This window comes from Scyliorhinus torazame, chromosome 24 (genome assembly GCF_047496885.1).
Source record: "Scyliorhinus torazame isolate Kashiwa2021f chromosome 24, sScyTor2.1, whole genome shotgun sequence".
Taxonomy (NCBI): domain Eukaryota; kingdom Metazoa; phylum Chordata; class Chondrichthyes; order Carcharhiniformes; family Scyliorhinidae; genus Scyliorhinus; species Scyliorhinus torazame.
This window is the reverse complement of record NC_092730.1, coordinates 36,179,195-36,195,822: the sequence shown is the minus strand read 5'-3', so window position 1 is coordinate 36,195,822 and position 16,628 is coordinate 36,179,195.

Genomic DNA, 16,628 nt, shown 5'->3' with positions numbered 1-16,628 from the left:
TGAGAGTCTGTCATTCATTCAGTCTCTTTCATTCTCTGAAAATCTGTGTGAAGGTTGAACTAAATCTGTAATGATCAATCTCTGATATTGTTATTGAGTGGAGAAAATCATCATGTTGTTTGCCAGTTTCCGTTAAAACGTCTGCATATCAGAATCATTACAACACTTTCAGTGGCATTGCACTTGCGTGTCCGTTGGGGGAGGGGCATACAGGCATTTGGGTGGTGAATGAATCTTTATCTGTCAGTCTCTGATGTGCACAGTAAGAAGTCTGACAACACCAGGTTAAAGTCCAACAGGTGTGTTTCAACACTAGCTTTCGGAGCGCTGCTCCTTCCTCAGGTGTTTGAAGAGATATGTTCCAGAAACATATATATAGACAAAGTCAAAGATGCAAGACAATGCTTTGAATGCGAGCATTTGCAGGTAATTAAATCTTTACAGATCCAGAGATAGGGGTAACCCCAGGTTAAAGAGGTGTGAATTGTCACAAGCCAGGACAGTTGGTAGGATTCCGCAATCCCAGGACATGTAATGCGACATGAATCCATGAGGCCCTACTCATGTGTGCGGAACTTGGCTATAAGTTTCTGCTCGGCGATTCTGTTGTCGCGCGTCCCGAAGGCTGCCTTGAAGAACGCTTACCCGGAGATCAGAGGCTGAATGCCCTTGACTGCAGAAGTGTTCTCCGATGTGTTCTCTGGTGTGACATGTGAATATTCGATTCATTCTCTGTCTGCATTCTCTGCTGCTGTGTGTGTGGCACAGGTCTCCCCAGACCAACGAGCCAGTCGCTGATTTGATCTCACTTAAAGCAACTTTTAATTGCATCCAAAAGCCCATCAGTTTCCGCACACAATTGTAAATCAGAAATGTGAATGAACAATGTGACATTTATCTCTCTGTTCTGGTGATGATCAGAAGCAGTAATGACAGATTTCACCACTCGTCAAGTCGGCTTGTGGATGCGCCTCGCCAATCACGTGATTATCATAGAATTTACTGTGCAGAAGGAGGCCATTCAGCCCATCGAGTTTGCACCGGCTCTTGGAATGAGCACCCTACCCAAGGTCAACACCTCCAGCCTATCCCCATAACCCCACCCAACACTAAGGACAATTTTGGACACGAAGGGCAATTTATCATGGCCAATCCTCCCAACCTGTACATCTTTGGTCTGTGGGAGGAAACCGGAGAACCCGGAGGAAACCCACGCAGACACGGGGAGGATGTGCATACTCCGCACAGACAGTGACCCAAGCCGGAATCGAACCTGGGACCCTGGAGCTGTTAAGCAATTGTGCTATCCACAATGATACCGTGCTACCCCTAATATAACGTGGGTAATGAAATGTTGCCAGTCAGTGGATTCAGTTGGCATTTTAGGAGAAATTCGAAGCCATCATGACTTCATCAGTGGCCTCATGGTTAAGGTGTGAGTGATGTCAACCATGATGTGATCAAATGAGTGACAGTTTCAGCCTTTCCGCGGGGAGTTTTCATGCTGAGGAGAAACATGTTGGACATGGTCTGGGAATGTTTCACTCCGGTCCATTCCCAACATTTCCTGATCTGATGGAATGAACTTTTCCTTCCAAACGTTGCAGGACAATATATTAATATTGATTAATATTGGTTAAGTATCATTTATGAAGTATTATTTTATATGTTTAGTGTATTTTATTAAAAAATGCTGATTATCAGACGCGATAATTTTTTGCTTTCATTCCCGAAACAGCCAAATTGGGTGAAAACCATCAATGAGATGCAAAGGGAGCCCCGATCATTTGTGTGGTCAGTGGTTTGTTTATGGAGCTGAGTAAATATTCCGGAGCAGAGCCGCTGCGAGCGGGGCTTCGAACCTCCGCGGGGATACAATAATGTGGGTTTGTCGTTTCTGTCCACACACCTAGATAGGAATGAACCTGCTGCTGCCCGAGGAGCTGGACAAGCAAGAGGCACAGATATTGACCAACTGCACCCGCCACAAATAGATTCCCCAAATTACTGAACAAAACAAAAACAAGCGCAACTGATCTTTTCAGAGATTATGACATTCTCTCTGAAAACAATGTACCAACACCTCTTAAGATTCGATTTGCTGTAACAATTCACTCTGAACTGTCTCAATGTCAGCCGTAATTCCTTCCCAGCACTCAGACAGGCACTGACTGGTTAAAAGTCTGCTCCACTTTTCAAGGTCCGGCTCAATAAAATCAATCACAGGCCCATGATCTGCTTTCCTCCTGTTCTCAGACACATCCACTTTCTACTAGGGCGCACTAACTGGTTTTCAGAGTAAGAGTCAGACTGCAGTCACCTCGTTCTCTCTCGATCCCTTTATCTCAGAACCATCTCACAACCAGCAATGGAACTTCTCACAGAGCCAAGAATGGAATAGTTTGTCGATTCTTCCACTGATCCAGGACCGTCCATCACCAGGACGTATTCGTCCAAAAGAGCTGGGGTGAGTTTCACTGTGTATCCAATCCGTCCCCGGAGAAGCACAAAAACCAGTGAGGGAGAGAGAAAGAAACAACGAAACAGATAGAGAGATAAAATATGTTCCATTTCTGCCACGATTTTTTTACCCAGAATACATTCAGCTGAATGAACAATAACCATCCTTATATTTCGTTCAGTTTCCCAAAAAAAATTTAAATATTGGACTGAACTCGATTAACGTTCAAACCGTTTATTCACAACCAATAGGAATTCCGATTCATTCCCGAGTCAGCGGCTTGTGCAAGGAGTTGAACAAACATTTCGAATAACAGTCGCTGCGAAGAAACTCGAACCTGCGCGCCAAACCCCACGGGATTTCAATCCCAACGCCCTAACCACTTGGACATCGCAGCTGTGCCCAGTCTATCATTCATTAGTAATTTGGTCGATAGAATACATTCTAAAACCAGCCTCGAATCACTCCAGGAAGTTATTGCATTCAAACGATCAACGGGGCCCCGGGGTTTATGTGAGGAGGGGTTGAATCTTCGTGGAAAATGACAATTAGATTTGGAGAGAAGCCTTGAGATACTCGAAAACCTCAGCTCCCTAAACGCACAGTTCCACTGATTAAATAGAGTACGAAGTCTTACAACACCAGGTTAAAGTCCAACAGGTTTGTTTCGATGTCACTAGCTTTCGGAGCGCTGCTCCTTCCTAAGGTGAATTTGGACTTTGAACCTGTTGGACATTAACCTGGTTTTGTAAGACTTCGTACTGTGCTCACCCCAGTCCAACGCCGGCATCTGCACATCACTGATTATATAATATGTGGAACAACATCAGTTACATTGGAAATATATTAGAAATTCAAATGCAACAGGACCACACTTTACAGACTGAAAGAAAATTAAAGTGATGAAATCTAGAAATTACAACACAGGGGGAGACCTGTGCAGGCCGAATGGTCAATGATGACCTGATGAGGCAACTAACATGATCACGTGTCTGGATTCCGGCAGTTCTCCCCAGATCGCGGTCAGAGCACAAGCCAGGAGCAGCTGCTCAACTATTAAATAATTTATTTTTTATTCCAACTCCTTGGTCGCCAGTCATTGAGAGAGCAGCATTTCTACATGGTGTCAGGAGTGGGCAGTATGGCAGAAGGACTCCACCGCATCAACATCCTTGTATCAACGAATCGTAGAATGTCCAGCGCAGAAGGAGGCCATTCGGCCCAACGAGTCAACTCTGCCCCTCCGAATGAGCACTGCAGCTACTCTCTACATGAGGAGGTTTAGGAGGTATTGCTGCACTCGCCTGTCTAGCTCAGTCGGTAGAGCATGGGATTCTTAATCCGTTGGTTCGAGCCCCACGTTGGGCGCGCCTATGTCATTTTCTGAAAGTATTGGTGCTGAATGAACTGTCTTCATAACAGGAACACAAGGTTATGTCGCTGGACTGTGAATCTAGAGGCCTGAACTAACCCTTGGTGGCAAGATGTAATAAATCTGGAATTGAAATTTCGTCTCAGTAACGGCGGAGAAAGGTTCTGCTTCAGACGGATTTCCACAACCGGGAACACATTGCACAACAGGGAATGATTTGACACAACCACAGTGAAGATCTGTCACCGGCAGAGTCACGGTTCACGACAGAGAGCACAGTTACACAGCAGGATATACATTTACAAACAGGGCCTATATGTGTGCAGCAGAAAACACATTTTCGTAAATAACCAGTTTTTCCATCTCAGTATCTTGCTGGTTTGCTCGGCACCTTTTCTGTGTGTCATTGGGGGTGTGGCCTCATAATCTCTTCTTGCTTTTCTGTGTGTCTTTGTCTGTTACAGCCGTGCTGATGTTACATATTAATCTCACTTTTCCCAAACAATAATTGTGATTGATAGATACAGAAAGATTTCCACCCTGACATTCAGTACCAATGTCTAATAGAGACTGAATCCCACCCTCACATACAGTCCCAGGCATTGACTCATATTGAAGGAATTCCGCTCTCACAAACTGTTCCAGAGACTGAGGTGCAGAGTGTTCCCTCCACTCGCGAATACTACCTGTGATTTACAGATACAGAACAAATCTCAGTCAGGTGAGTAGCAGAGTTGGATGGGTACGACATGTATTCCACAATCACCTTCTCTGCGCCACATAACCAGACGCAGTCGGAACTCGGTGTCTGTGGTGCAGATGTTGTTTTAACAAGGGTTTAACAAATAGCAGAATATTGCACAATGTCTGGGTACAAGACGTAGGAGCAGAGTAGGCCATTCAGCCCATCGAATATGCTCCGTATTGCAATGAGATCTTGGTTGATCTTATATCGTATGGCGTGTTATAATCTCATAAGGTGCACGTCGTCACAGTGGCTACCTCACAGCGCCAGCGATCCGGATTCAATTCCAGCCTTTGGTCACTGACTGTGTGGAGTTTGTACTTTCTCTCGTGTCTGTGTGGGTTTCCTCCGGGTGCTGCGCTTTCCTCGCACAGTCCAAATGTGTGCGGGTTAGGTGGAGTGTCCATGCTAAATTGCGCCTTAGTGTTCAGAAAGTTGGGTGGTGTTACAGGGATGTGATGGGGACATAGGGGCTCCTTCAGTGTGTCGGTCCCGAGTCGATGGGCAGAATGGCCTCCTTTTACATTTTAATGATTTCATGATAATCCTCGTGTCCACTTTCCCGGGTTTTAATCTCTAGATTTCATGATAAACCTTTAAAACCAACATTCCAATCAAGCCTCGGGTACCAGTAACTCCTCAATGGTCGTTAATTTTTACTTCACCCTCATGGAGGGGACCAAACAGAGACACAACAGACACGTGACAGACGAGGATGGGATTTGAAGCCACGTGTACAGAGCACAATGGATTATTGTGCATCACCTTAACCACGTGGTACAGCTGCTTCACTTCAGGGCCCTTTAATATCCCTCAATCTGACTTCTTTGCGTTTCTTTCGCACAGCTGCTAATTTACAGAATATGGTCAAAATGTAAATAAACATAAATCTATGAGGAGAAATACTAAATGCGCAGCCCTTGGGCTTGTGGCGCAACGGGAGCGCGTCTATCTCCAAATCAGAAGGTTCAGTTCAAATCACGTCAGGCTCACGGAGTTTTCCTGCAGTTGGTTCCAGGGATTTCTCTCTGTGTGGGAATGTACCCGAAATGACTCCGTTCAAAGCCACAATGCAAATAATTTTTCCGGATATTCCAGATTTACCCGCTCAGTTTAAATTTTGACGCAGTTTCTTCAAATATCGGGAGACTCGGCTAGCTCAGTCAGTAAAGTCTGAATCCCAGGATCGTATGTTCGAGCCCCACGTTGGGCGCTTCCGTGTTATTACCTGCAAATATTGAGTTGTGAATGAACTGTTTGGGCACAATGGTTGGCACAGATGCTTCACGTCTTCAGGGCCCAGGTTCGAATCCCGCCTTGCGTCACGTGGAAAGGATGTCGCTGCTTGTGGGTGAGACCAGAACTACTGGGCAGTTAAAAACCAGGATGTCGCCCTTTTCGGACGGAGATGGGGAAATTTCTCCCTCTCAGAGAGTTGTGCGACTTTGGAACTCTGCCTCAGAAGGCGACGGAAGCGGCACATTGATTATTTTTGATGGAGAGATTCTTGTTCAGCAAATAAATCAAAGGTCTTTCGGGGTTACATACAGCCATTGCATTCAGCCAGCTACCTGCATGCATAAGCGTGCGTTTGTTTTACTTGATATCTGAGGATAAATTCAGAGTCCCACACCATGATCAAACGACCTTTAAATGTCGTGTCCGTTTCTTCACGTGTTCTGCGGTGATATGTAAGGTTTTCGGGCAATTCGGCCCTTTTCGGACTGCCCAAGGATAAAACCCAGAGACTGTAAACTGGACACTTTTCAGCCAAGGGAACATAACCAAATTTCCCAGCAGGCTTGGTCCGCTGAGCCGAGTAGGGGCATAGGTATTTACAAACCCACCCCCAGGAGCTCCAAGGAAGAAGGAGCCAGACAACTAGATAAGATTAAAACACAGACAAAGGGGCACGGGAATACACAAGGGGCCTGCCTGCAAGCAGGACAATGGGATGGTCATAGCCCCATGCAGATGTAAATGACTATGCCTCCACCAGAGCAGAATCCAATCAACATAGCAGCGATCTCCAGAGCAGATGGAAGACTTTGAAAATCTTCACAAGGGAGCTCAACCTCGTTATCTCAAAAAGCAGACTGGAGGCGGACCTAGGGGAGGTACTCCTATCTTGACAGGTCTGACCGGCTCAAAGGGGGCAGGACCAGCGGGAACTTTAAACCTTATGGATTCAATGCAAAAGGGGCTGGCCGAACACAGGAAAAAGCCAGGTAAAACGGATATAAAAGGGGCTGTGTTTCGATTGAGGGTCTCTTGGCTTGACCTCTCCACCTTTGACTTGACCTCCTGCAGCCTGTGACTGGAAGTACCCTGCAGCAGCTTGCGAAACTCCCTTGACCTTGATAGTGGTTGAGGCTTTGGGGAAGGGGACTTGATTTGTGTTCTGTGTCATTGCTAAAACTGTGTAACAATAAGATTTTACGTTGTGTCCGTTATAGTACTTTCTGAATAGACTTAGTTTGTGTTAGAGTTTAAGATTTTATTATAATTTCTTCTGTTTGATGATTTTGACCTGGGTTTTGCAATAAACCTTGATTTGCTGATAATTCGAGTCGTTTAAATTCTTCAATCTTTCACCAGCGATCTCTGACCAAGTCATTGTTAAGATATTCCTCACTTTAATTCCGGGTTCGAGAATCTAGGGTCATCTTGAACGATTCACTCAGGACAGGCTGCTGGTTAGGTAATAAACAGCAGTGTCCTATTCTCTCTCTTGGGAAAGCTACTCCAGCGAAGTAGGAACCGGGTGGGTGTTGCACCACCGGCAAGAGAGAGAATCACCTGAGCATTGGTGGGGGTCTGGATATCTGTGTGATATAAGCCTAAGGCTTCCGGTTAGGGATAAACGGCAGGCTCTCTTCCGTGGAGGTGTCACAGTGATGCATCCCCTGGCCTCTGAAGTTTCAGTGCCAGCTGGAGAGAGACACACACAGATACTCAAACCCCAGATATCGGCCCAGTAGTGGAGTAGCAGAGATGGAACCCTCTACAGATATATTCGCGGCAATAACTTCCCTGGAGCTCAAACCAACTCCCGCTTTCAGTCAATGACACCACAAAGATGGTACAGATATTAAAGCGCTTTGCATGACGAGTCCGCGATTTGAACCCGGACTTCTCTCTTTATCACAGCTGAGAATCAATGTCAATGTCAGCAGTGGGATTCGAACACACGCCTCCAGAGGACACTGCGAACTGATGGATCCAAACGGTTCGGGTCGAATTGGGCCGAGTCGGGGTGCACCTTCCGAGGGTCGGTGCAGACACGATGGGCCGAATGGTCTCCTTCTGCACTGGAGGGATTCTATGATTACTTAACCAGGGTGTAAACGACAGCATCAGGCTACAAGGACAAGGTGAGGTCTCAGGCCAGAATCAGTGTCCTATGTAATGACACACAGAACATCAGAAATAAATTGCATAAATACATTTATTGTGGACTGGTGCCATCTCCTGGCTGAGCGGGAGCCGTGCGACACGGACACTTTCATTCAGGAGCATTTTAAATTGGAGTGAAATAACATAAATATAGTAAGAAGGCTTTTACGAAACAATTTATCAAACTAATGCAAAGCATCAAAAGGACTCCACGTCCGTCAGTGAGTGATGGTGGTATAGTGATGAGCATCGTTGCCTTCCAAGTAATTAACACGGGTTCGATTCCCGGTCATCGCAATAATGGTTTGATCGGAAGCGTTTGCGTGATGTCGTGGGTTTCACACAGAGAAAGAGAGCTGGAAGAAGAGGCTGGAGGGAGGACTCAGGGTAAAATTCCTCTTCTCTTGTAGTAAATAGTCTGGTTGGATTGTCCGCATCTGTCCGAGAGGGAAACTGGGATCTCCGTGTTTATTATTGGATATTGTTAAATATCCGTATTGCCCTTCTGTGGGGTATTCCTGGAAGTTATTACATAAACTTTTCCTCTTCTCGCTGTTAAAGGATTTTCAAACATTGAAAAACTCCTGGTTCTATCTTTACCAAATGACATGACTGTGTTAATAAATCATAACCCATTCCAATCAGTGGAGATGTGATGTTGGCACCAATAATACTCACACACCACAGCAACAGGACTCTGTTTCCCGTCGAGAGAGTCGATTGAAGAGCTTCCCTATTTTGTTACTTTGAGCTTCACAGTGATGTAATGCTGTCTGCTTCATTCCCAGGACAAATTTCCGGATCAACTGGAAGCAACACTTTGATTCTAATTTACTGAAAAGAAAATGCGGGTGTGCTGGGAAACAGCGACTTGTTTATTTTTGGTGTGAGTGAGAATAGAAACAGCAGAGGATGGTTTCGATCCACGCACCTCTGGGTTATGGGCGCTTCCACTTCCACTGCGCCACTCTGCTCCTTATATCTAAAGTGTTCGCAATTGCTGTTCTGTGCCAGCCATATAACTATTCACTTCTTCCATGTTTTCCTTCAATCAAGAACCCACGTGTTGTGAAGCTCACTCTGGCAGGACAATAACACGGAACATCAGCACGGCTGTAACAGACAGAGGACACTGGAAGACACACCGAAAAGCAGGAAGAGACTATCAGGACACACACACAATGACACACAGAAAAGGTGCCGAGTAAACCAGCAAGATACTGAGATGGGAAAACTAGCTATTTAGTAAAATGTGTTTTCTGTTTCACAATGATAGGCCCCGTTTGTAAATATATATCCTGCTGTGTAACTGTGCTCTCTGCTGTGTTATACTGCTCTCTGTTGTGTAACTGTTCTCTCAGGTGTGTAACTGGGCTCTCTGCTGTGTAACTGAACACTCTGCTGTGTAACTGTGCCCTCTTCTGTGTAACTGATCTCTCTGCTGTGTAACTGAACACTCTGCTGTGTAACTGTGCTCTCTGCGGTGTAACTGTACTCTCTGCTGTGTAACTGCTCTCTGCAGTGTAACTGTGCTCCCTGCTGTGTAACCGTGCTCTCTAAAGTGAAACTGCACACTCTGCTGTGTAACTGTGCTCTTTGCTGTGTAACCGTGCTCTCTGCTGTGTTATTCTGCTCTCTGTTGTGTAACTGTTCTCTCAGGTGTGTAACTGTGCTCTCTGCTGTGTAACTGTGCCCTCTTCTGTGTAACTGATCTCTCTGCTGTGTAACTGTGCTCTCTGCTGTGTAACTGTACTCTCTGCTGTGTAACTGCTCTCTGCTGTGTAACTGTGCTCCCTGCTGTGTAACCGTGCTCTCTAAAGTGAAACTGCACACTCTGCTGTGTAACTGTGCTCTCTGCTGTGTAACCGTGCTCTCTGCTGTGTAACCATGCTCTCTGCTGTGTAACTGTGCTGCCTGCTGTGTAACTGTGCTCTATGCTGTGTAACCGTGCTCTCTAAAGTGAAACTGCACACCCTGCTGTGTAACTGTGCTCTCTGCTGTGTAACTGAGCTCACTGCTGAGTAACTGTTCTCCCGGCTGTGTAACTATGCTCTCTGCTGTGGAACTGTGCTCCCGGCTGTGTAAATGTGCTCTCTGCTGTGGAACTGTGCTCCCGGCTATGTAACTGTGACGAATGTGATATAAAATAGTTACTTTAGAGATATTAGTTAATGTAATGTAGAAATAAGCCACTTTGATTCTGGCAGGTAGAGACAAAGGGATTTGAGACCGCATGGAAAAAGCAGGAAGAGGTGTGTCTATGAGAGTGATCCTGCATTGGTAGGGGCCGGAGAAAGGGATTGGAAGTGAGCCAATCAGAATAGATCAAACAAGTCAGGAGGGACATAGGATGACCTATGGGTGTCGAGTATGTGAAACTTGATGCCATTTGATCTCTTTGTCTGGGACCTTCACTTAGTTCCCGGGACTGCAGACAGCAACATGTTGTCTGTATCACTGTGGACTAGGTAGCTTGCAAGCTGAATAAAATAACTTATTTTTACTTGCAAATCCATCTCGACTTTTATTGAGGCCAGACTGACAGAGAAAGAAATTTGGGAATCAACATTTGGTGCCGAAACCGGGATTTCCCAGGGCGATCCTGATCCAACTGCGAAATCAGAATTAGACTGATTATGAACAGGAGGATGGGGAACAAAGGGCCCTCAATGTAGAACTGGAAAACGACCGCGCATTGATTGTTCCCCTCTTCTTATCGTCTGATTAGTCTGGTCACTCGCGGTTGGCACAGAAAGACCGCCTCGACGAAATCACAGGTCAGTCTGGGGATTAGCAATTTAATTGATGGGATTTCATATTGTTGTTTCGGCTTGGGTTAGGGTTTTGGGTTGATGTGACATCTCAAATGATGATTCAATTCCAAGTATAAGGGTTCAGAGGCTGATGGAACTTCAGTAATGAAGGTTCAGTCTATTATATGGGTTCAGGGGCTGATGGGACTTCAGTACTGAAGGTTCAGTCCAGTATAACTGTTTTTAAATCTGAAGATGGTTCAACTCTATGTGTGAGTGTTTTAAATATATAGTTGATTAAGCTAAAATTGTCTCCTTGGACTGTATTGGCGAAAAACGCAGTTCCGAGGACTAGTTGAGATTGTGGGGAATGCTGCATATTGGTTGAAGCAGAAGTCTCTCAAAGGGTTAACCGCAGCAGGCAAAGTTAAAGACAGACAGTGCTTCTCACTCAGGCCTTGAGATAACAGCACCAGTCGCTAGTGTAATCGGATACCTTTCCTTTGAGTCAGTGAACACCAGCAAAGTTACGTTTTGAATTAATTAAAGGAAACCAGTGGGTTTCTCCACCTCTTTGATAAAAGTTATTATTTTCGAAAGCAATTGATTGAAATTGCCAGAATCTTAAGTTTTACTTACTTGAAATAAGGTTTATCTCATTTTATCTGGAGATTAATAGAAACTTAAAGAAGATCATGTACACCATTTTAAAAAGTGTCAATCTGGAGATGATAGTTAATTTTGCTAATACTTATGTGTATGTAAAAGAAAAAAAACTTGTTAAAAGAAAAATTGTTAAGATAAAGAAATAATTAAGTTGTAAATGTTAGACAAGTTTGTGTTAAGCAAATTGTAAATTTAGTTCTGAGTTGAGATCAGAGCTAAGATTGCAAGTTGCAGTAATTCAATTTGAATTTTCAAACATTTTTAAGTTTAAAAAAGCGCAAGTAGAGGAAAGACGCGGGTCAAACAAGAGATGAGCTACGTAGTTCAATGGCTGGCCTTGAATTGACAGAAAAAGAAAAATTCAATAATTTGGAAAAGTAAGCATATCACCTCAGTCTCTCCAAACTAAGCAGAAACCACAAGATTCGGGAACAAAGGAAGCTGAAACAACTTCTTTTGAAGAGAAAGAAGTCCCCCTAGTGACAGGGAGAGACGTTGAAGTCTTGGAACAACCATGGAAAATAGCTAGAGTGCCCCCTGGTGACATTCGGAGACAGTTACCGATTAGGAAGATACGAAACCCCGACCCAGTGACTGCGGGAGCGAACCCCACGATAGACGTTTACTTCCCATGGACACCCAGTGAGATGATGGCTATTATATCTACAATCCCAGGTAGAAAAAATCTCCTGCTGCCTTCATGGATTCCTTGAGAACTACCATCTCAATTTATCAAGCTGATTCAAGGGACCTCTGGGCCCTAGTCCAGCAGATTTTAACCCCAGCAGAGTACCGCAATTATCTTAACCACCTGAATTATGCTAGTCATGCCACACTCCAGCAGGCCTATGCGTTAGACGACGATAGAAGGACACAGATCTTGAATGCATTGAATAGCACATTTCAAAGGCCCATAAATCTTTCTGTTATCTTAGACCTAAAACCTAAGAAGACTGAAGAGCCAGAGGAATTTCTGGAGCGTTTTAATGAAATCTACCGGGGGCAGTCAGGCGATTTGCTGTATCAAAATGGTCAGAATTCCCCTCAATACTGTGCTATGTTAATGCATTGCCTACCACCTTCTGTGGTTACTGCTGTGAAATGTAATAACATGAATTGGACAGAGAACGACCCTTCCCAGATGGCAAGGGCAGTCAGATTTTACTGGAAGGAGGCTCAGTTACAAAGGTTAAGACTGAGTATGTAATGAAAAAGGATGATCTGCGACCCCAACAAGCGGCAGAAATGGTACTTTACCAGCAGGAGCCCCAATATAGTGACTTTGGGTGGGTGGATCAGCAAAGAGGAGGATCCCAAACCCACCCAAAGGGACCCTCACCCCCTTTTTATGGCCCACCGAACGAATCAATAGCTCTATAACCGCAGCCCCCTCTGAGGGGCCATTGGTCTACTGGAAGAAGAGGACGGAGCAGCCATGTCTTCTGGGTTATCAGCACTTAAATTACCATTATCCGACCACACGCAGCAATTGTCAGGGTTCCAAGGACAGGTGTGTGAGTATCCTATTTCTGAACCTGTGACAGTCACTTACGAGAATAAGTCTGCTGATCATCAGTTTGTAGTGACTACTGGATTGGACTGTAACTTGTTGGCCCGAGATTTACTGTGTATCTTCCAGCTACAGCTAGAATGCGGAGATGAGGGGGTAACAGTTACATCATGGAGGAAGAGACAACAGTGCTATATTTTTATCACCCCCCAGTGGTGGACGTTAGACGTTGAACAGTCACTGCATCACGTTACCCTGGCCTATGACAGAACTGGACGAAACAGGGAGTTGGAGGACAAATACCGGCCATTACTTGAGACCGAATGGCCAGTCAAGGTTACAGCCACAGTCACGGGAAAAGAAGGTACAGCCGATTTTGTTACAATATCACCACATTTATGGCCACAGTCAGCTTCGGTAAGCCCTCATATTACACGTCAGGTCCATGACCAGTACCATGCCAGGGATATGGGGCGAATGGTCAGGAGGGCAGTGGATCATTCGGATCCAACAGACTACGCACTTCAAGTCATGCCGGACGGCACTACCATAAAATATTTTGAGGTCCCTGAAACGATTAACACTCGACTGCAGCATCACAGGGGACATGATGTGTTGGAATATGTCAATCCACAGGTCTGGGCGGAATACCCATCACAAGTGGGAAAGACAAATGTTACACCTATTCAGGTGATGATTAAGGATCATGTAAAGCTACCTTCCATTCGACAATACCCCCTGAAATCTCAAGCTGCTCCATCAATAGATAAATTAATTCAAGAGCTGTTGAAACAGGGTATTTTGGTCACTTGCCAATCAGAATGTAACACCCCCATACTTGCTGTGCCTAAGCCAGCCAAACCAGACCAGTACCGATTAGTACAGGATTTACGTTCAATCAATGCCATCGCATAGCCATTACATGCTCTCACCCTCCAACAGGATATTACGGTGTATAGCTCCCACTCGGTCATCGCACTACTGAGGCAACTGCAGACTCAGCATCTTACCGCAGCTCGTCAGAAGAGGTATGAGATATACCTTTTGAACAATCCATGTCTGACATTTAAATACTGTACCACTATCAATCCAGCCTGTTTTCTTAGTGGTCCCCCTGTCCATGAAGACGCACCTGGCCACGACTGTTTAGCTTTGATTCAGGAAACTACCACAATAAGGGGCGATTTGAGTGACATTTCGTCAGAACAACCTGACATGATTATGTGTGGTCAAATATCCCACCGGGGTTTAGTTAATGACCTACTGCAGGCCCTCCTTATGCCTGCGCAGATTTCCGTTATTAAATGCGCTGCCCACACGAATGGTACAACCCCAGTTGACGTTGGTAATGAACTAGCAGATTGTGCAGCGCGAACAGCCGCGCAAATTTAGCAAGTGATGGTGCCTAAGATGTTAAGTCAGACTAAACGATCTACTATAAATATGTCTGCTTCTGACAAGTCAATGCCAACCATCCAAGACGTCATAAGGTTACAGGAGGACGCTCCTGAGAGTGATAAACAAATGTGGAAACGGTTAGGTTGTACATATGATTCTGTTTCCTCTTTATGGACCACGCCTGCACATCAGACTTGTATGTCTGATGTGCTGGCTTTATTGGTCATTGAATGTGTACACTTTGCAACTCATTGTGGGGCTCGAGGGACTAGTGATTTGTTGCTGGACATTTGGTGGCACCCTAAAATGCAGGGGTTGGCCCAAAGTATCAGTAATCGGTGTTTGATTTGTCAGCAATATAACACCGGAAAAGGTATCCCTTGTGGGAAGGGGCAAACCCCTTGCCCAGTGGTCCCTTTGAGACGCTCCAAATGGATTACATTGAGTTGGAAAGGTGTCAATGTTATAAATATGTTTTGGTCATTGTGGATGTGTTCAGCAGATGGGTTGAGGCGTATCCGACTATCGATAATAAAGCTGCTACTGTGGTTAAAGTCTTGATGAGGGAAATCATTCCCCGGTACGGTATACCAGCTCAGTTAAGTTCTGATAATGGGCCTCATTTTATTGGACAAATTAACAAGGAGTTTTGCTCCTAGTTGGGCATACGCCAGCAGTTACACTGTGCTTACAGACCGCAGGCGGCCGGGTTGGTTGAGAGACACAATCAGACCCTCAAAACTAAATTGGCTAAATTAAGAGCAGACACGGGACTGACATGGCTTAAGTTGCTCCCCGTTGCCCTCTTCCAGCTGCGGGTTACACCTGCGGGACCGGCCCGGCTCTCTCCCGCCGAGATTCTTTATGGCAGGCCTCTTAGAACTCCCTGGAGCCTGCAGGTTCCCAGACTGGTTCAGTTTCATCAGATGACTGAAGAAATTACCACCTATGTTCTAGCCCTCACGCAAGTGCTCAAGGAACTCCATGGCCAGGTCCGCGCGGCTCACCAGCCATTGCCCCCCAGTACCTAGCTCACTTTCAGTCCAGCCCGGTAGTTATGTCATGGTCAAAAATTGGACGAGGAAGGGGTCGGAGCCGCGATGGGACGGGCCCTTCCAAGTTCTCCTTACCACCCCCACAGCAGTTAAAGTGGAGGGGCGAAGTGCTTGGGTCCACCTACATCACTGTAAATTGAGTCCATCTCCACTACTGTAAAAGGTCGGATACTAACCTGCCTCCCTTCTCCAGTGCTATTTTATAGGTGTGGAGCATGATGGAGTGGCTACGCATCGTCTGTCTGATATTTGGCCTCACTTCGCTTGGCGTGTTATTGGCGATGGACATGGAAAAGGGGAATATTATGTATCTGTGTAGCCCCAACCAATCTACAAGGTTACATCACCTCTGCAAAGGTGATGTTCTTCGCTGCCCCCATATACGAGGACATGGTATCGACTCATGGAAGGTCATCAAAGTTAAGGAGAATGCAGGAGTCATGAAGCAGTTGCACCGGTCTCGGCGATGGGAAGGGAACATTATATGGACATTGCCTTGTTTTCGGAATACATGTAAATTCGATTTTGGATGTGTTAAGAGTGGTACAATAAAGGTAAAATCAGGCTGTCAGAAGAGTGTAGGAAGAGGCTATGAAAAAGAGAAAGGGACTAGAGAGAGGACGGGGCGTATGAGAAGGGAAGTACTGCTAGAACGTAGGTTACCGGGAGATACACTTAAGTTAATTAAAGGCCAAACTGAGGAAAACCCGGGTAGTATGAATCTCTTCTACCAGATTTACCACCGCTTGTATGGCCAGGGACGGGTTGTCTGCTACCCAAACCCCGCAGCAGTGTCTAGGTTATTTTCTGTTTCACCGCTTTGGGGCACTCCCCAAACCGTGGTTCATTGTCAGCATTCCGAGCCACTGCCCGAGCAAGTCACTCTTCCTTACGATCCGGGTTCAGCACCACCGGCTATTTGCCTTCCCCTTCCTCGGGATAATTCCCATTCACAGGACGATAGGCTGCGACGGTGGAGGGCATACATACCTAGCCACTTCACTCCCAATAGGGATTCCCGGTCGTACGAGAATTGTTTCAGCAGTGAAGGATATGGCTGTTTGCTGGTAGAGGTGGACACAAATATAACATGTCTGTTTCCCACCTGTACGGACAGGAGGTGCCATATCACCCAGGCGTCTGGCCAATGCGTTTGTTACAACACCACTTGCGTTCCATTGAACGCCGGCCTCCAGCTCCTCTGTGGCTGGGCGAATGTCTCTCATATCACTGTTGGGACGAGGGCTTTCCGCATTGCTGGGCGGCCCGAAT